Below are 21,732 nucleotides of genomic sequence, written 5' to 3' on the forward strand. Positions count from 1 at the left end.
AGATTTTTTAAAAAATTTAATGATAATGTGCAACAAAAAAATAACTTTCGAATGTGTAAGTGATGTGACAAGTATAAACGGTAAATAAAGTAAAGATTGAAATGTACAAAACAAACAATCAGGGCACCACAAATACAAGAAAATTATATTGATTCGGTACCAAACCCAGTACCTACATCCACTCCCTGAGTTTAGTACTTAGCAATTTCAATCTAGTAATATTCCACAAATGATTATAAACGTCGGATATCACCGACCAACAACCCTAGCTTTTCAAAGCAAGTCACTCATTTCTCGGGTCCAAGCAAGCTCTATATGCTCCATTTCAAGATACGGATCAACTTATCTCGAAGTTTCAATACACTTATCACCTTTAAGTACAAATCAAATCAATAAATGAACAATTTGTAGAATAAATGCTCCTTAGTTAATAAAAATAAAACCAATATAGCCATTGTAGATTTGCTGAGAGAAGCCCTCTTTGATGTGCACTTCAGGTGGAGATCTTCAATAAATGTTCTTGAAATGATGGTCAAACTTATATTAAATGCTTCTCAATGAATGAGGCTTTTTTTTTCAATGTGTTCAATCTCTCAACACTTGGCTTGCTTCTTCACCTTTCGAAAGCCATTTTATAAAGAAGAGATGCTAGAAATTGGATATTAGATGTTGAAGACCATTGGAGAGTGGTCAAGGTTCACTAAATGCACCTTCTTCGTGCTGAAAAACTAGCTGCTATAAGCTTTTAACAAAATAAAGAGGTCGACTCCTAGTCTAGAGGTTGACTCCTGGAGTGACCAGAAAAACAACCTCTCTTTTTATTGCTTGTGGCATATCAAGGGTCGAACCCTAGGTTTCCTCCTGGTCTATTCCAAGCATCCCAAACGGCTCCTAAGTGTTGGAGTCGACTTGAAGGTCGACCCCTAGGCCCCTGTGGTCGACTTTTGATGCCTACAATGTTGAGCTTTTATCGTTTTGATTAGTAGAAATTCACAGGTCGACTCCTAGCTAACTGGGGTAAGCTCCCAATGCTTCAAAAATCTCCGAACACCTTTGAGATTGTCTCCAACTTTGAAATTTGACCTTTTGAACTTCTTCATACTTTTTTAAATGTTCGACCTTCTAAAGCTTCCTTGAAAGACAACTTAAACTGCTCGAAAACATACAAGTATTAGTAACTTACTTAATTATTTTATAATCATTAAAATCAATCCCTTGGGTCAACAGGAGTTTAAAATAGGTTAAAATTTTATTGTTTGAGCCCCAAAACAAGCTGGTCAAACCAAAAGTTTCCTTTTCACCAAATAGTTTGATTAGGTGTCTTTTAATCCTAGAAGAATTATGCAGAGCGACATAAGATACAGTTGATATAGGAGTTGAGATCTATCTTTCGTAAAATTTTAATTTTTTTATATTTATTTCTACTAGTGATGTTTACTTTTGGAAGGTTAGTCTTATTCAAACTAGAAAAGAAATCTGACTTGAATTATAAAAGAATGGACCTCATTATTATAAATAAAAGCTATTTACTTTAGTTCTTAGGATCATCAATGAAAGAAACAGGGACCTAAACCCTGCTTTCACCAATTTTTCCACCTCTTTTAAATTTCTATTGAGAGATCCAAGTTGAGTAGATTGAGTATATTTTTTCTTCTCCTTGATCGAATCATTATAGTAGGTTATACAGTAAGCACGAAGAAATGCGACCATGGACCCAGCTTTAAGAAAACTACAAAATAATTGAGAGTCACAAAATTGTAGTACAATTAACATCTAAAACCAATAATGTAACAAAACGCCAACTTGTCGAGCTCAAACCATCAAGCTGTTTCTACCTATTACCATCAATGTTGTGACCTTTTTGTCATTCTCTCTTTTTCTTTTTTCTTTTTTTTTTTTCAGTTGTGACATAAGGTCAGAATGGTTCAAAAGAGTTAGAAGTCTAATCAAACTTCCATCATGTTTAGAGCAATGTAGCTGGACGGAACCCTAGGGTGGTTTGCATTATAAGCCCTCAATCAATAGAACCTATCCTTTCACTACAAATTTAAACACTTCCCGTCTAACCACTCAAGGTTCACTACATATATTTACTCCTGACAGTGAAAGATCACAATGTCAGCCTTTTTCTACAACGCAAACCGGATCTTTTCATGTGCAACAGATGGATCTTTAAGCTTTAATTAATCGATGTCAACAAATTAAAGAACTAATTAAAGTTTATTAATGAAAACAAAGTATCTCAACCAATAGAGAGGCTTCATCCTGGAAAAAAGTAACTATGCCAACTCAATAGACCAACTTGGAGCTTAGCTGGAGAAAGTGATATAGATAGGGATCAGCCAATGGAAACTAACTCCACCATTTTACCTCCGTTTCAGACTTTATCTTGCTTTCAGAGCAGCTTCGAGGAAAGTGCCATTAGCCCGTCACCATCAGCTCAGAGTGCTAGCATGTCCTGGGGTCTGCATTGAGCTGGAACTGGTCAGTTGAAGTAGCAGCTAAAGTTTTGTTGTGGATTTGAGGAGCTATCAAATGCAAAGGAAGTGGACAAATTAGTGAAAGTGATGGTGATGCACTAATATCAGCAAATATTAAATATGTCCGTCTAAACTATAGATAAAGAGGTACCGATATACATGCTCGGGTACAAGGTTTACAGACATGGTATTTCCTTGCACTCGCATTACATAACGGATGGTTCCTAAATAGGATATGTCCTTCTGAATGACCCAATCGTATCTATTTCCTCTTGTCAGTAAGTTAACATTTAAAAGACACAGCATCTAAAAAGCACATTAATGCAGAAGACCCCAACCATCTAGCAGAGGTAGATTTTGTAATACCCGGCCCTTTTTGTGAATTGGGCCTGGCCCATTTGACCAGCCTAGTTGAGAAAGATTTGGACCGAAAGAGAAAAAAACTCGCACGTGGAACGTGGGGAGAGGGAGTCTTCTTCTGATCGACCTCACTGGAAGCCTTCTTTGGCCCTATTTAGAGCCCCTCTGACCTCCTCTTTGATTTCACCAGAGAACCCCAACCCCTTATCAAAGTTGTTGCTGAATTTCTTTGTTTTTCTTCCCCAATCGTTGACCGCTACTAGCACCATGACTGCAATATATAAATCATCCTCAAAAACCAGGAAAGGACTCGAAATCAGTAGATCTAATCAGTAGATCTACCTTCTTCTCCCTCTTCAATGACCCTTGGAAGCCCAATTCCGGTCGGAGCTTGCCAGATTTTTGGTGGAAAAGAGTGATGCTTCATCTTGTTCCAATTTCAGCTTCATTTTGTTCAGCAACTCATCAGAGATGATATTCATCCCACTCCCGTTGTCGACAATGAGGTTCATTGCTTTGTTTTTGTGTTCGACATGGGTGTGAAAGATATTAGTGCGCAGCCAGTTCTCCTCCAAGTCCTCGCCTTGCTTGTGACCTAAAAGGACCCTGTGAACAACACAGACTAGTAAATCTAATCCTTCTAGCTCCACCATGTCGGCTTCTTCCTCGTTGCCTTTCTCCTTTTCTTTGATCTCAGTGGCTTTAGGTTGAACTTCAAATGCTTCCACTATCTCATCTTCTTCACAAAACAGTGCAAAGCACTGTCTTTGGTGGGGCAAACAACAGCAAAGTGCCCTCTGTCACCGCACTTGTAGCACTCAGATTGGCTTTTTCTTTGCAGCATGAGACATTTTTCTTTCTCGCTGGACCATGCTGCTCCTTGCTCCGAATATATACTCCGATTCGCAGAAACTTTAGGCCTCGTGAAAGGAGAAAGACCTCGAGGAAAAGGAACGCCCTTGTTGCTGCGTTTTGGAGAGCGTCGCCCAACTTGTGCATTGACAGGGCAACGTTGTCGTAGTTGTGCCTTCACATGAAGAGAAGTTGATACGTCTCCTCCAAACTGAATAACCGAGATGTTACCAACTCTCTTAGGATGTCCTCCTGTAGCCCGGATCAGTACCGAGGTTTGCCTCTCCATCTCCGTAACTTGGCTGCGAATAGATAGTTCGTGGAATCAGGCAATGTAGTCCTTCACGGATGAACTCCCTTGGCGATGCTTCGGCAAATCTTCAAAGAGGGTTTCTTCATAATCCAAGGGTAGGAGCTTCTCTTTCAGCCAAAGCTTCATCTCTTCTCAATCGGTTATCGGAGGCTGACGAAGACGATGAAGCTTCTTCTCCATGCTATGCCACCAAACTCGCACTTGGCCCTTCAACTTCATCTTCATGAACCGAACCTTCCTCTTGCTGGTCATATTATACCAGTGAAGTAATCTTCGAGCGACATCATCCAGTCCTAATAACTACTTAGATCTAGGCTCCCGCTATAGTCAGCAACATCAACACGAACCCACTTCAATGCGTCATCAAAGTCATCATGATCCCACTGTTGTTGCTGCCAATAAGGGTTCCCAAAGTTAACCCCCATGCAAGGATTAATTGGAGGTCGTGCACAGGGACCCCTTGGCGGACGCTGGAGTGGAGGACCCCTAGGCGGACGAATCTCGGCTTCAGGGTCATCTCCCTCTGGTACTTCTGAATTTTCTAGGTTGCAGTGGATGCCATGATCATCTTCATAGTTTCTCGGCTCTAGAAAAAACTTGCTAACAAATGGCCTCCATCTTTTGTGCCAAAACAGCAACTTGGTTGGCAATTTCAGCCATCATCTTATCTCATTGTCGCTTGGAATTATAGGGGCCGCTTCTCGGACTCATGATGGTAGAGTACATAAGTTAATGCAGAAAATTTGCTCCGATACCACATGACGCAGTGGCGTATGGGAAGAAAGCCGGACTTGGGGAAGATTGCGGCTCCTTTTTTTCCTTCTTTGGCAGCTAGCTAGGCTAGGATTTCTTCCTTGGCGGATGGCTAGGTTAGGAATAAGGGAAGATGGTCAATTGGACATGGAAACAGCTCAATTGGGTGTGAGTCATGCTTGAGGAGATTGAGGACATGGTGGGATTAGGTTGGACTCAATTCGGAATTGAACTTGTGGCGTGATGAATTGGCTAGGATGGGGCGTGGGGAAGGAAAGGATAACTAGCAGATTGGGTGAAAGAGCCACATTTTCACACAACTTCCAAGGGCTTGGCGTGAAGAGGGTGGAGGAGTCCCACCTCCACTCAACTTTCTCCAAAGAGACTTGGCGTCGCACCAAGAAGGAGAAACGTCTCGCTTCAAGAAGAGAAAACTCCCAAATTTTTTGCTAAACTCATTAATTTGATGAAATCAATTAACAAATTACTAAGACTCCCAATCGACTAGTGTTGCCCAAGGAGACAACCCAAGAGGAGGGGGTGAATAGGGTTTTAATTAATTATGACCAATTTAAAGTGTAATGAGTAATTAACTAAATCTATTGAAAGCAAATTAGTTAGTTTACTAGATGCAGTGAGTGAAGAGAGAGAAAGAGACAGCAGCCAATACAAACACAAACAAGTTTATAGTAGTTCGGAGCCAACTCTTACTCCTACGTCCACTCCCCAAGCTGCACTTGGGTGTTCACTATAATCCCTAGGATTACAGCCGGTTGTTTTACAAGCTCACAACCCAACTTGTTGTTTTCATGAGATTACAACGAACTCGGTCGGTTTTCACAGGCTTACCGACTAGAACCACCCGATTGTTTTTCCGGGTTCACAATCAAACCCAGTTGGTTTTCCCCGGTTCACCAACCACAACCTTACACCGTTGGTTTTTCCTTTGGCTCACCCACAAACCTTACAACCCTTGATTCAATCCCCTGATTGAATCAAGTAAGAAAAACAAGGTTTGGGATTTCACAAAGAAAGCTTCTAAAAAAGCAGATGTGAAAACAATAAATGCAAAGTAAAGTTAGAAGCCCTCAAACAGATTTAAGAATTTGCTTTCTTAAAATTTCAGATTCTCCCCCTCAACATGTGCATTCAATTTTGTTTGAACTTTGTTCAAGTTTTCTGAATTTTCTTTTAATATTTTAAACTTGCGCTTAAGTTCTTAATTATAGAAGGAAAAATCTGACAATTTATTCTTAAATATGATTCAACTAATCTCCGAATATCCTTTGAATAGATTCTGGAGATTACTCCTTGAGGAGCCCCAACAGAGAGATAATGAGCCTCGAGGTATCGAATCCACTAAGAACAAATCACATTTAGTTTTCTTTTTGCTTAAGAATATTCTTGTTTAGCGATTTCCTTTACATTCAATGTATCATATTTTCTCCCCCTTTTTGTCATCATAGCAAAAAGGTGAAGTAGCAAAGAATCAATGTAGAGGCACACAAAGTCATAACACAAAAGGCATAATGCTCAATTTTTCAGAAAATGACTTCAGTTCATTGATTACAAAATTTGAGTACATTGATTGAGAGTCCAAAAGGACTTTACATAATAACATAAAAACATAAATCTAAGGGCGTCTAGTAGAAGAAGATGATGTGCCCATACTCCGCCGATGAGCCTGCATAACCAAGCTTATTCCTTCAGACACATTTTCTAGTTGTGCAATAATCTCTGAGGTCACCGTAGCATGTGTCTGGGTCAGTTGGGTCACACTTTCATTGATTGTGTCAAGCTTGTCTATCAATACATTTGCAAGCCTTTCTGCACCTTGACTTTGCGTTAGCAGCTCAACTCTAATAGAGTCGCACATTTCCCTCGTGTCTTCCTTAATAGCTGTGAGGCTCAAGTACTGATCCTGAACTAGACTTCTCAGACTTGACAGCTCCTCCTTTACTTCAGCTACCATCATGGAAACTGCTACTGTGGAGGGAGTGAGGTCAGTGGAGGGTGCACTGGATGTACCTCTCAGCTCCCTCACTATACATCTCTCAACTCCCGGAGCTGCTCAGGGCTAATCCTGGTCTCTAGGGGCTGCTGAGGTGGTGGTACTGTAGAGGGTCCAGCTGAAGTAGATGGCTCAGCAGGGAATGAAGGACCAGATGTGGATGGGAAGGTGGAGGATCTGTGGAGTGGTCCTGGTCATGGTTAGAGATAGGTGAGTGATGAGTAGTGGGGTCAGATGGCGTAGATGTGGATGTTCTCCTAACCCAAACACCCTCCATCTTGTGGAAACCCATTTGGTGGAGAGTCTCCTCACCCATGTGGTCTGTGTGTCTGAGGAAGCGAGAGGGTTCTCCCTCAGGGATAGGAACTTCTAACTCCCTAAAAATGAGTGTGAAAAGCATACCATAGGGGAGACTCAACCTATGTTTGTCTAGGGATTCACAGATATAGCTATAGATAAGTTTGAAGAAGTTGATGGGAGTGTCATGTAGAATGTGGAACATCAAGCCTAAGTCTCTCTCAGAAATGAAGTCAAACCTACCGGTCTTAGGAAAGAGAGTCCTAGAAATGATACTTAGGAGGAGTCGCATTTCAGCTGAAAGCTGATTTGCAAACACCTCCTCTATGGAGGATTGAGGTGGGCTCCCTAAGATGGCCGTAAGGGCCTCAGTCCTATCAGTGGGATGTGTGGGAGCAATCCCCTCTCGAGAGAGATGGAGGACTCGAGCAATGAAATCCTCCGAAATGGAAATAGGGACATTTGCTACAGTCCCTTGGATACCACCGCCACCCCGTGTGACGGTCCCATAAAATTCCCTAACTAACCCTGGGTATGTAGGGAGGTCAAGTGAACAAAAATACTCTAAGCCCTGGGTCCTAAGACGATGCCTGATAGTCAATTTTAAAGACCACGCAATAGCACGTATCTGGTAGAATAGTGATTACGGGTATCGATCCACAGGGATTGGGGTACAGTTGTTTTCTTAAAAAAATATTTAAAAGAAAAAGTTTGTGAAGAAAATTAAACTAAGAAATTTAATAAAAAATTGCAATTAAAAGGATATCAGTTGAGAAAACCTAGGGCAAGGAATTCACCACTAACATCGGAACAAGGGTTATTTTTATTTTAATTTATTCTTGGATTAACATGCAAATTGGCTACAAGCCTAAAAAGCATTCGAATAAAATTTCACAAAAGTAATTTAGGCATAATCTATCTTCAGTTGGCATGCAATGTCTACCCTAAACTAATGCGATAGCACACCACATCTTCCTTAAATATGGACTATCTTATATTTACCTAGTAATTATGAAGAACAGTTGTACGAACATCATACTTAAAATCACAGAAATTAAATATGATTCAAAAGAAGATATCCATTAAAAATAATAAGTTCATACAACCCCAAGAATATAAAATAAAATATAAAACCCGTGTCCCTTTGTTAGGGCTGCATCCAGCCCTGGAGAAGAGCTCAGGCTTCCATGCAGTGGTAGACAGTGGAGAAGGATGAAGACAGCATGGCTGGTGTCCTCAGTCGAAGAAGGAAGCGTGATGATGCGATGGTAGAAAAAGCTCTGTTTCCCCCTCCCCTCATTCTCCCATTTCATTCTTTTCTTTCCGTGGGAAGTCTTCCCATAATACCCAAACGTCTCTCCCTCCTCTTATTTCTGTGGGATTTCTCCTGAGAAAAGCTTGCCGAAGAGAAGTTGGAAGCAGCCCCCGGTGGGGGAAGAGGGAATGGCCCCAGGGCCGGCCCGAGTCCTAGGCGACTGAGGCGGTCGCCTAGGGCCCCGGGCCAATGGAAGGCCCCGGGAGGCTGACCAAAAGGAAGCAAAAATTTAAAAAAAAAAAAAATAAAGGAAGCAAAGGCCCCATATAAAACGGGATCAGGAGCCGGCTATGAGTCTTCTCCCTTGATGGAAGGGAGGTGGAGAGTTTCCTGGCCTGCAGAGGGGCAATTTGTGAAGTTGGGGACAGTAGTTTTGTTTTGGGTGGGGAGAGAGAGAGAGAGAGAGAGAGAGAGAGAGAGGAGGGATTTGGTTGGCTTGATAGACGCCTGAAGCCACTCTTATCTTTCATCCCTTCTCTTTTTTGGTTTTGGTCTTGGTTTTCCTTCCCTCACATTACTCCTGATCCAGCTGGGCCATCCGGAAGAAAGATAGGGGGATTGGAGATGGATTTCTTGGAGGGTGGAGATTCTTTTAGTTTTCTTCTCTCGGTTTCTTCTCCCCTCTTGGGTGGTAGAGAGAGAAAAGGAGGGAGGGGGTCGAATGGGTGCTGTGTTGGGATGTTGCAGTTGCCGCTTGGGTACTCACTTGAGGGGAAGATGGTGGGATGGGACTTTTATTAATTAGATGAAGTGAATTTCCCATAATAACCCTACTTTCTCTTATAGAAATGTTCCTTTATGGACAAATTTTTTTCTTTACCTTGACCATGAAGTGCCATGGGATGACTTTTTCCTATTCAGCTCTTGCTTGACATGGTAAACTGTATTGCCAAGCATTATCTTGGCTATTTAATCAGTTTCATGGCCCTTCATTTAGGGTAATTATTTTTATATGCTTCCATTCAAGAATTATATTAAATTGAAAAGGCTTCTTGTCTATCTTTGTTAGATTCATGTATCTTTATTGAAATAGTGTACTTGATAGCTATCTATTTTCATATATTTTTTTAAATATTTTATATTTATTAAAAAAAATTATTATTAAAAAAAAAGGCCTCGTTCATTAGATTCGCCTTAGGCCCCAGAATGTATTGAGCCGCCGCTGAATGGCCCCCGGTGGGGAAGGAGGAATGCCCACTCTGATCAGAAGTCCTCCCTTATATAGGCAGCCCATCTCTCTCTCTCTCTTGCTTGTAGCTGTTCCGAATGGGTGGATAAGGCATGAGCTAATCCGGGCGTTTGGAAGAGGCTGAGCTGGGAGATGAAGCTCGATCAAATGATTCGGGAGGATGAGGATGAATATGGAGACGTGGGAGTTTGGATTCTGAACGGGATCTGGGACGGCTGGGAGCTGATCCGGAAGGGCCTTGAATCGCGGACAGATTCTAGTTTGTAGGGAAGATGGGTTGCTCTGTTTTGAGGCTGGGAAGCTAGATCAATGCATGGGTCTAATCCGCACGTGGCTGGGAATGGGATAAGGACGATTACTAACGGGATGAAGGCTGAGAAGAAATGAGATGAGCCGTTGCTGCTGATCCGCGGATGCTTTGGGCTTGGTTGGGAATGAACACTGGAAACAGGGGATAAGCTTGGATTCGGCTGGCAGTTTAGATGAAGCTTGCTTGGAAGCTTGGGAACGGCTGGCCATGGGATAAGGATGCATTTGTTGGCTTGACCCGAGATGAAGGGATGATGGGATCGCGGAGATGGTTGAATGCTGTTGCTGGGTTGAATCACGGGAGGGGTTTGGATTCAGCTGGGATTTGTTCTGAAATAGGGGAGAATCCATCACGGGAGAAGCTGGGAGTTCGAAAGAAGAGGGTGGTTGCTGGTTCTCATGCGGAACAGGGGATTTTGGGATTTTATTTGTGAATGGAAAGAGTCCAGAACAAGAAGAAGGTGATGATCCGTGGATGATCTCTTGTTCTGCTGGGGAGAATCCGGAGGATAATGGAATGGGTCTCGGCTCTGTTTGGGAGAATAACGTGGAAGGATCTTTGACATGGGGTGAATGATGAATCGTATGAGGATTGGCCTGAGACGGTGGACACGGGGAAGGAATGGATTCGGTTGGGAGGAGATCTTGCTATTGTTGCTATTTCGAAACAGGGGAGGATGATGCATCGTGATGGCTGGATTCCGTGGAGATAGCAAGGATGGAGCTGATCTGTTCACGGGATGAGGATGACTCCATGGGATCAATATGAGAGCTGGATGGGAAGACGTTGGAAGGAACGCGGAGAGCATGGGATTGGGTTGTTGATTGGCTTGGACGCGGAACGGGGGAGGTATGTTGGGATATTGGAATGATGCGGAGAAGGCTTGAATGGCTCTTGGATGAAATCTGGGATGATACGGATGACGTGGGAGCGTAGGTCGATGGGAAGACGAACACGATTGAGAGAAAAGATGAGGATAAATCGCTAAGAATGGGGAGGATTTGAATTGATCTTGAAGCAGGGAAGCAGCGTGAACGTTGGAAGATTCTGTGTAAGAAGGGGAGCTTTGTTCTTGGATTCGGTTTGTGAGATTTGTCAACTGGGAAGGTCGTGGAGGAGTTTGGATGTTGATGAAGAACGCGTGAGGTGCATCGCGGAAGGTAAGAAATGTTAGGAAAAATTTGGATTCGGTGATGTGTGACCTCATCCATGGGTAGGCTGGGATTAAGAGGGGTTTAGACTTGGACACGGGGAGAAAATGGGAAAGGCCTTTATTTTGCTAAGTTGGAAAGCTCGGTGCACACGAGCAAGATGACGTGGACATGGGAAGGCCGTATGCTGAGAAAAAAAAACTTGATGGGTGAACGTGAAAAGAATTTGATGAAGTGCAGTGTGGGTTTAGGCATCACTCAATTGGATTTGACTTGACCTGCATATATAAAGCTCAATCAATAAATAATCAAATCAAACTTGAATTACCTTTGATAATTTATAAAAATGCAATGGTGAAGGTAACACATTTTTTAGTTAAATTTACAAACTATGTGAATTAAAATAATGATAAGTGCTATGAATAAGATATTAATTTATGCATTATTTAGTACTTAGCAATGCCCTAAGGTAAACCCTTCCCGGAAGAGGAAGTCAAAGTTGACCTTCCTTCCGGTGGAGACAACCCTCCCGGCGCACAAACGCGAGGGAGTCGAACTAGGCGGAGAGGGAACCGGAGGTGGTGGCCTCACAGGTTCATTCCGCGCCTTGGACCTTCTCTCGGCGCCGCTCGCTGCAAGGGGTCTCTTCCCGCGAGAAAGGACAGCTTTTCTAGGCATTTTCGACCTAACACGTTTCGATTAGGGTTAAAAAACGGATTTCCGACCTCGAGTCGACTCCAGTAAAGCGCGAGTCGACTCGACCTCGAGTCGACTCCTGAAAAAAGTGCGAGTCGACTCGCCCACGAGTCGACTCTTAGATTCATTCGAGTCGACTCGAACTCTGGTACATAACCAAAAACTCAGTTAATTCCGTGCCAAAGGAGAGAGATATGGAAATCTTTAGAACTTAAGGAATGATTTGATGACCATAGACGAGAAATCCTATATCCAACATAAGCTAATCATCAAAATCAATGAATTAGAGGAGAGTCTCACAAGAATGGATCAATCACTCCTAACCCTCTTCTAAGAATACAAAATCGATCTTCACTCAAGGATTTTGTGAAGATATCAGCAAGTTGATCATCAATACAAACAAATTCAAGCATCACATCACCATTTAACACATGATCTCTTATGAAGTGATGTCTTATCTCAATATGTTTAGTTCTTGAGTGCTGAATTGGATTTTTAGTTAGATTTATGGCACTTGTATTATCACAATTTATGGAAATCTTATCTTGTTTAATGCCATAATCTTCAAGTTGTTGCTTGATCCACAAAATTTGAGCACAACAACTTCCGGCAGCAATATATTCGGCTTCCACCGTAGATAGTGCAACCGAGTTTTATTTTTTGCTAAACCATGAAATTAAGTTCTCTCCTAAAAATTGACATTACTCGCTGGTGCTTTTTTAATCAAGTTTACAACCAGCGAAGTCGGAATCAGTGTACCCTATTAAGTTTATGCTTGATTCTTTAGAGTACCATAGACCTATGTTTTTTGTTCCTATTAGATATTTAAAAATTCTCTTAACTGCAATTAGGTGTGATTCCTTAGGATTAGATTGATATCTAGCACACATGCATACACTAAACATGATATCAGGTCTACTTGTTGTAAGATATAATAATGATCCTATCATACCTCTATACAACTTTTGATCTACTGATTTATCTGATTCATCTTTGTCTAGTTTGCATGATGAGCTCATGGGAGTGTCAATTGACTTGTTTCCATCCATATCAAACTTCTTTAGCATTTCCTTGATGTATTTAGCTTGATTGATGAAAATTCCTTCCTTATATTGTTTGATTTGAAGTCCGAGGAAGTAGTTCAATTCTCCCATCATGCTCATCTCAAATTCACTCTGCATTAATTCAGCAAACTCTTCGCAAAGACGATTGTTAGTAGCACTGAAAATAATATCATCTACATAAATCTGCACTACTAACATATCTTTGTTTTTCTTTTTCAAAAATAGGGTTGTATCAATATTTCCTCTAGAAAATTCATGGTCTAATAGAAATTTGCTAAGTCTTTCATACCATGCTCTAGGGGCTTGTTTTAGACCATAAAGTGCTTTATTTAGTTTATAAACATAATTGGGGTATTGATGATTTTCAAAACCAGGAGGTTGTTCTACATAAACCTTCTCATTAATATATCCATTCAAGAAGGCACTTTTTACATCCATTTGAAATAATTTGAAATCTTTAAAACATGCAAATGCTAGTAACAGTCTAATTGCTTCAAGTCTAGCCACAGGAGCAAAGATCTCATCAAAATCTATACCTTCTGCTTGATTATAACTCTTTGCTACTAGTTTAGCCTTGTTCCTAACCACAACTCCATTTTCATCAAGTTTATTTTTGTATATCCATTTAGTTCCAATTATTGAATATTTAGTGGGTCTTTCTACTAAGTTCCATACTTTGTTTCTTGTAAATTGGTTTAGTTCCTCTTGCATAGCATTAATCCAATTTACATCATTTTCAGCTTCTTCAATGTTTTTAGGTTCTAAATGTGAAACAAATGCTAGATGATTATTTAAATTTCTAAGAGAGGCTCTAGTTCTAATAGGTTGAGATGGATCATCTAAGATTAACTCTTTAGGGTGACCGTGAGCATACCTCCAAGCCTTTGTAAGCCCATATTCAGCAATTACCTCTTGGCTTGTTGAAGTCTCTTTAATTTGCTTCGGTTCATCCTCTTGTAAGGTCATGTCATCCATCTTTTCCTCAAGTATCCATGTTTCATCATCAAAAGCTACTCTCTTGCTAGAAGAAGCATCATTAGTCTCATCAAAAACAACATGAATAAATTCTTCAATAACAAGAGTTCTTTTGTTGAAGACTCTATATGCCCTACTTGATGTAGAGTATCCCAAAAAGATACCCTCATCAGATTTTGAATCAAATTTTCCTAAGTTATCTTTGCCATTATTATGAACAAAACATCTACAACCAAAAACATGAAAATAGTTTACTTTGGGCTTTCTATCTCTGCAAAGTTCATAAGGTGTTTTCTTAATAATTGGTCTCAATAAAACTCTATTTAATATATAACATGATGTGTTAATAGCTTCACCCCAAAAATACTTTGAGAGCTCACTTTCACATAGCATGGTCCTAGGTGCAGAAAAATTATGAGTTATCCCCTTTTTACTACAGAATTTTTCAAATAGATGATTTTCAAATTCCGTTCCATGATCACTCATAATAGCTATAACTGAAGCATTTATTGCGTTAGTCACTTCCTTATAAAATTTTTTAAATACTGAAAATGCTTCATCTTTATGAGCTAAAAACATGACCCATGTGTATCTAGAGAAATCATCTACAATGACAAGACCATACTTGTTTCCACCAAGGCTTGTGGTCCTAGTTGGTCCAAAAAGATCCATGTGAAGTAGCTCAAGGGGTCTAGTAGTAGAGACAAAATTTATAGATTTAAAAGAACTTATAGATTGTTTGCCAAATTGACACGCTTTACAAATTTTATTTTTCTCAAATTTTAGCTTTGGCAAACCAATCACAAAATCTCTTTTAACTAATTTAGATATAGTATCCATACTTGCATGACCTAATTTACGGTGTCGTAACCAACTTGCATCATTGACCTTAGTATCACTAGCTACTAAGCAGCGGCTATTTTTGGCAAGATCTTCAAGATCTACTACATAAACATTGCCGCATCTTAGTCCTTTGAACACTAAGCTATTGTCAATTGAGTTGGTTATGATGCATAAAGATGGCTTAAATAGAACATCAAAACCTCTATCACATAATTGACTAACGCTAAGTAAGTTATGCTTAAGACCATCTACAAACCGAACATTATCAACAAAGGTTAAAGGGGTGATTTGTATTTTACCGATACCAATGATGTGACCTTGATTATTGCTTCCAAAAGTCACCGCACCTTCTTTTTTAGACTCTAGGGTGAAGAATTGCTCCTTGTCACCCATCATGTGTCTTGAGCAGCCACTATCCAACTACCAACAATTTTTATTGAGCTTGGCTGCAAGACACTCCTACACAAAAAAAATCATACAATTTTAGGTACCCAAGTTTTCTTGGGTCCTTCAAGGTTAGTTATATTGGTTCCTTTTGGAACCCAAATCTTTTTAATCTTTCTTTTAGCTTCAGTTTTTCTATGGTTACATACATTAGCTTTATGTCCTACTCCACCACAACAAAAACATGTTACATTTTTAGTTTTACTTTCACCGGCTTTTACAAAGAAGTTTTTAAGAAATTTTTGCTTGTTCTTAGGCTTATACCCTAAACCAACTCTATTAAATACAGCTCTTTGACTATTAAGAATCATTTCTAGTTTTTCAGAACTATAGGTAAACTTCTGAACTATAGGTTTATATTTTTCAAGTTCTTTTGTTAAGTTTAGTTTTTCTGTTTTTAGTAAGTTTAAATCTTTTGTAAGGTTATCTTTTAGAGTTTGATTACTGTTTTTAAGTTCTGAAATTTTCTTAGTTAGTCTTTCTTTATCTTTAATTAAGGTACCAGTTTTTTGAGTTAACAATTGGTTACTTGTTTTAAGTTTTAAGTTTTCTTTGACGATGGAGTCCTTATCCTTAATCAATTTATCATTTTTATGAATGTAGGATTGATTAGTTAGCTTCAATTCTTTATTTTTAAGGTTTATTGACTTATATTCATCCATTAGTTCATTAAAGGCATCATACAATTCTTCAAATGTCAAATCTAAATATGTTTTAGATATTACCTTATTTTCGTTTGCTATAAGGCAGAAATTGGCCTTTTCCTCTTGTTCCTCCTCCGATGATGATGATGATTTATCGGAGTCAGTTCAGGTGGTGATAAGAACTTTCTTCTTTTTGTACTTGTTGCTCTTCTTTAGCAAGGGACAGTCGGCTCTGAAATGATCCGGCTTCTTGCATTCATAACATCCGATTCCCTCACTTTCCCTTTCCTTACCTTTATCCTTGTTGAAGGAACTCGAGGGAACTCTCTTCTTATGGAAGGGCTTCTTCCAATTGATAAATCTTCTGAATTTTCACACAAGGAGAGCCTCTTCTTCATCTTCCTCATTGTCTTCTTCTTCAGTGCTGCTACTGCAAGAAAGATCCTTGTTAGAAGAAGTAGACTTGAGAGCAATTACCTTTTTCTTATGGGAGGATTCTTCTTCACTGTGTTGTTTCATTGTAAGCTCATGCACCATTAGAGATCCAAGAAGCTCCTCGAGTGGCAACTTATTTAAATCTTTTGCTTCTTGGATTGTCGTGACCTTGGCTTCCCATGACCTTGGTAAAGAGCGAAGAATTTTCCTAACAAGGTCACTGTTAGTATAACTTTTGCCAAGGCTTTTTAAGCCATTGACAATATCAGTAAATCTAGTGAACATGCAAGAGATGGTTTCATTAGATTCCATTTTAAATAGTTCATATTTATGAACTAGCATGTTTATTTTAGATTCCTTGACTTGATTTGTGCCCTCGTGGGTCACTTCAAGTCTATCCTATATCTCTTTTGCAGAATTGCAAGTAGAGATTCTATTGAATTCATTAGGATCCAAGGCACAATAAAGAACATTCATTGCTTTGGCATTTAGTTGTACCTTCCTTCTATCGTTATCATCCCAATCTTTTTCAAGCTTGGGTATGGCAATGTTATCTATATAGATAGAAGGAGTATATGGTCCATTTACTATGATGCTCCAAACATCATAGTCTTGGGCTTGGATAAATATCCTCATTCTAGCCTTCCAATAGGTGTAGTTAGTTCCATTGAACAATGGAGGCCTATTGGTGGATTGCCCCTCACTAAGGGAAGATCCAAAAGAGGTTGTCATTTTAATCTTTTACTCTTTTAGGGATTGGAACACCAATCGATATAAGAGCACCTGCTCTGATATTACTTGTTGCCCAAGGAGACAACCCAAGAGGGGGGTGAATTGGGTTTTAATTAATTATGACCAATTTAAAGTATAATGAGTAATTAAATAAATCTATTGGAAGCAAATTAGTTAGTTTACTAGATGCAGTGAGTGGAGAGAGAGAAAGAGACAACAATCAATACAAACACAGAAAAGTTTATAGTGGTTCAGAGCCAACTCTTGTTCCTACGTCCACTTCCCAAGCCGCACTTGAGTGTTCACTATAATTCTTAGGATTGCAACCGGTTGTTTTACAAGCTCATAACCCAACTTGTTGTTTTCACGAGATCACAACGAACTCGATCGGTTTTCACAGGTTCACCGACTAGAACCATCCGATTGTTTTTCCGAATTCACAATCAAACCCAGTTGGTTTTTCCTGGTTCACCAACCACAACCTTACACCATTGGTTTTATCTTTGGCTCACCAACAAACCTTACAACCCTTAATTCAATCCCCTGATTGAATCAAGTAAGACAAACAAAGTTTGGGAGTTCACAAAGAAAGCTTCTAAAAAAAATAAGTGCGAGAACAATATCAGCAAAGTAAAGTTAGAAGCCCTCAAACAGATTTTAGATGGAGAAGTAGGGACTTCTCGATTTCTGAGTCTCCTTTTGAAAGGACTGAAGATTGGAGGACAGTAGTAGAGCCGTGAATGCGAAGGAAGTACTTCTCAGATTGAGTTGAATGCACCTCTTTCTTCTTTTTCTTGTATTTACTCTTAAGAAGCTCTTGGTAGGTGGAAATGCCTTTTTGTTTGAATGGAATAGCTCTCTTGATATCTACTACTGTTCACTCTGGCTATTTAAGAGGTTCCTTTCGAAAGCTAGCCGTTAGAAACATATTTGGAGCCGTTCTGTTCCGTCTGCACATCCTGATAATGTATCCGTTGGGATCGGAGTCGACTCGTGCCATCTGGAGTCGACTCGGCTGTTACTGGAGTCGACTTGCTCTTTACAAAAGACGACTCGCCCACTGTTCAGGATTTGAATTAAAGTGCTTGTCCCGTCCTGGAGTTGACTCGGACCAAACTGGAGTCGACTCGCCAACTTCTGGAGATGACTTGGGTACTTAAAAGTCGGCTCGTTCTCAGGGTTCCAGAAACCCATCTTTCTGTTTTTCATCCTCGAGTCGACTCGGATTTTCTTGGAGTCGACTCGACTGTCTTGAGAGGCGACTCGAGATCTTCTGGAGACGTCTCATTCTCAGAGGCCGAAAAACTGATTCTCTGTCTTTTGAACTGAACTGCCTCGGAGTCGACTCGCGCCTTGTTGTAGTCGACTCGGCTGACTTGGGGGTCGACTCTGGAACTCTTGGAGTCGACTCGTTCACAGGGTCTCTCAGATTGGTTCTCTGCCTTTCAGACTGCTTTCCTCTAGGAGTCGACTCGGACATAACTAGGAGTCGACTCGCCAAACTTCAGAGTCAACTCGTAACCTTCTGGAGTCAACTCGGTAACAGGGTCTAAGATCCAACGTTCTGTCTTTCTGTCTGTTGTCCTTTGGAGTCGACTCGGAACCGTCGGAAGTCGACTCAGCAAGCATCGGAGTCGACTCGAAACCTATTGGAGTCGACTCGGTGACAGGGTCTGAAATTCTTCTTTCTGTCTGTTCTTAGTTGGAGTCGACTCGTAGTGTACCGGAGTCGACTCGAGCTTGTGCCAGAACCTTTGAAACACATGGAGTCGACTCGTAATCTTTCGGAGTCGACTCGAGCTTCAGATTTTGGTTCAAATTGAGTTCAACACTTAGCCGAATTACTTTGAACCAAGGCTCGAGGTACTTAAACAGAAATTCACATATATTTGCCTGAAATACTAGATTGAATTCATTAGTACAACTTAAAATATAATCAAATGCTTTGAGCTCATCAAAATCAAATAGGAGTATAATCAATCACTCCACAACTAGACTCTTCAAATGACACATGGACTAAGGCTCCAAACCAACTAGGACTCTTCAAAAGACTCATGGACTCAATGTACTTGATGGTGGGACTCATGGACTCAATGTATCTTGACAATTGGACTCATGGACTTAATGTAGCTTGACGTTTGCACTCATGGACTCAATATAGCTTGACGTTTGGACTTATGGACTTAATGTTTCTTGGCGTTTGAACCCAAGGACTCAATGTAAATTGGGAAGAAAGGACTTAAACTCCACGCATGCCCCATGCTTAGGCTCATGTGCGCTGCATCATAAAACTTTTAATTCTATTATTTAATTAGAATTTGAACGTTATTATTCAAATTATTTCTGCTGCCTAATTATGATATCATTATAAGATGCCTTGCATGCTCGTGAGGAGAATTTTCTATGAGTATGCGGCAGTTGCCGCAACCTCTGACTCGTAATCTTGGGTCGGGGGCGTGATAGATTTAGCTATAAAGCCTTGACTCACAGCCAGCAAAAAATTGTTCCTAGTTGTGAAGAACAAGATTCATAGCTCTAAACCAGTAGAAGAAATAAACTGCACCGAAATATACCAAACATGAACTTCAAAGCAAGAACACCTGCTAGCCTTCAAACTGAAATTTGATTTGACGTTTCAGCAATGGCCTATGCAATCAATCTCAAACGGACAACAAAACACCTTGAACAATGCAATGTGAACTCACGAAGTTAGACAACTCCGAGAATAAGAAATCTAAATCAATTTCTCAAACAATTGCTGGGAGATGGTACGGAATACAATTATCCGATTGCATTTCCATCCGAACAGTTACAGGTTTGATCAACAAGCTACAAACTTTTTGATATGAACAGGACTGCTTTTTATAATTTTACAAGACTACTAGAAGAGAAAGCATCAAAAAGAACAAGGAAAAAGAAAAGAGCATCCTCTTTAATAGAGCAGTCATCTAAGCTGGAAAGAAACTCATTAATCACTGCTTGAAAAAGATTTATATATATATATAAAGAATATGGTTGATTCCAGCAGTAATGGGATAACTAGGTATATTAAATTTTAATGCTTATCAAAAAAGAGTCATATAGCAAAAGGGTTTTCTCAGAATAGATGTATAGAAAACTGAATCCCCTTTCATCCAATAAAAAGAAAAGGTGAATGTCCGTTCAGATGCAAAAAGTTTTACATTATAAGTTTATCTTCGAAGAAATCTTTACTGAAATGAAGTTATTAAAATAAAAAATAAAATAAAATAAAACAGAACCATGAAAGGTGTCTAAAAACACACAAGTAGGGAAGGAAAATAAGAACATTGAGAGAGCACAAGTAGAAAGGAAAATAAGAACATTGAGGGAGAGAGAGATTTAAGCAACCATCAAGAAACCCAAAGAAGAAAGGATCAAAGAAATAAGAAATTAAAGAAAGAACTACACTCGCAGCTCTGTTACAAATGCATGGATAAAAAAAGGAGTGAAAACTCAAGAAACCAATTTCAGTAGTTGTAACCACATAAGAGATGCAAAAGAAAGAAATCATTGCATAGGCATACCTTAGTCACTGCAAAAAAAGGAAATCTAAAAATAATAAACAGCGGCTCCATCAACAGCACAGTTCCCACTTCCCACTCCATCTCCAAAGAAATCAACGCTGACTTAAGAACAAGTACCAACCTCACACTTTCCCTTCAATTGAATCCTCCAAACAATAAAAATATAACAAAAAGAAAATCAAAGAGGCATGATGATTCAAATGCAGAACAACATCAGATCCAAGATTAAAAAAATTAAGAAATGAAATAAATGAGCTGTTGAACAAGAACTAAAATAAGCTAAGCAGAATTCAGAAACGAATGCAAAATAGTCCCTAGTAGAGATACTTGAGACAGAGACTAAGATGGCGAATCAACATGACAAGATGTAGCACCCCAGACAAAATTCTAATAGACGGTGCTGAGAATTGAACTCTAATGTTTAATTCTGAAAAAGGGAGAGTCTATTAGATCACCAGAAGAGGTTGCATTTGACCCGTTCAACAGAAATGGTTGATCCAACCATGCTTCAAAAATTAAGAGAAGAGCACGAGCTCTGAAGCCCACGAACAGATAGTTAAAAAAACAATAAATAATAAATAAAATAAGAAGAAGAAGAAGAAGAAAAAGAAACATACCAGCGAATCGGAAGGCAAACGAGAGTAGGGTTTTTGGGCGATAATCTCCAACCGATCTTCAAAATTGGGTTTTTGGGTGAGGGGAAAGCAGGCGACGGGAATGGAGAGGAGAAAGGGTTTTTAGGACTTCTAGGGTTTCCTGATGGCTGGTTAGGTGTTTTTTTGCTGGGAGAATAATGTCTTAGGACTTGCTAAAGGGCGCGAAGGCGAAGGGATGCAGAGAAGGATGTCGATAACCAAGGTAAACTGGGGACGGAGAGGAAGGAGAAGTTAGCTCCGATGGTCGATGAGATTCGGTTCGAAGAAGGGAGTGGTCGAAGAGGGCTGGGGAGGACGATTTTACTTCGCTCTCTGCTAACGGAACAGAGTTCTTTATTAGCATAGAAGAATGGAATTGAAGAAGGCATAGTCTAACATAACAGAATGGAACACCAACCAACTAGTGAGTGGCGGATTTGGATGGAGTCTCGCAGAAGAAGAGTACGCGCGCTAGCGCGCCCCAAGACGTGCAGGTGCTTTCCTTTTTTTTTTGTAGCGGGATTTCGGGTGAGGTACGGTGTCCGGTTCATTCAACCTATTCTTTGTTGGTGCTTGCTCGTTGCAGGGCCGATGTCCGCCGTCTTGTGCTGATGTGCTTGCTCTGTTACTATATTAAGGATCAATCCGTTTCGGCATAGCAGATTACGCCCCCTCAGAGTGGTTACTG

The 21,732-nt window shown here is 40.1% G+C and overlaps 1 long non-coding RNA gene across 2 annotated transcripts; it reads right to left on the bottom strand.

Annotated features, from left to right (window-relative positions):
• Positions 1–1,981: 1,981 nt before the first annotated feature.
• LOC113461288 lies at positions 1,982–21,566 on the bottom strand. Of its 2 annotated transcripts, XR_005507007.1 has the most exons (3): positions 21,027–21,566; positions 20,865–20,944; positions 1,982–2,528 (listed from the first exon to the last, which is right to left on the bottom strand). It is a non-coding gene; the product is annotated as an uncharacterized LOC113461288 (long non-coding RNA). The 2 variants fall into 2 exon arrangements; XR_003383463.2 differs by lacking the exon at positions 1,982–2,528 and having other exon boundaries at positions 19,583–20,944; positions 21,027–21,564.
• Between the last annotated feature and the right edge of the window lie 166 nt (positions 21,567–21,732).

The sequence above is a fragment of the Phoenix dactylifera genome, unplaced genomic scaffold, assembly GCF_009389715.1.
Source record: "Phoenix dactylifera cultivar Barhee BC4 unplaced genomic scaffold, palm_55x_up_171113_PBpolish2nd_filt_p 000051F, whole genome shotgun sequence".
Lineage (NCBI taxonomy): Eukaryota > Viridiplantae > Streptophyta > Magnoliopsida > Arecales > Arecaceae > Phoenix > Phoenix dactylifera.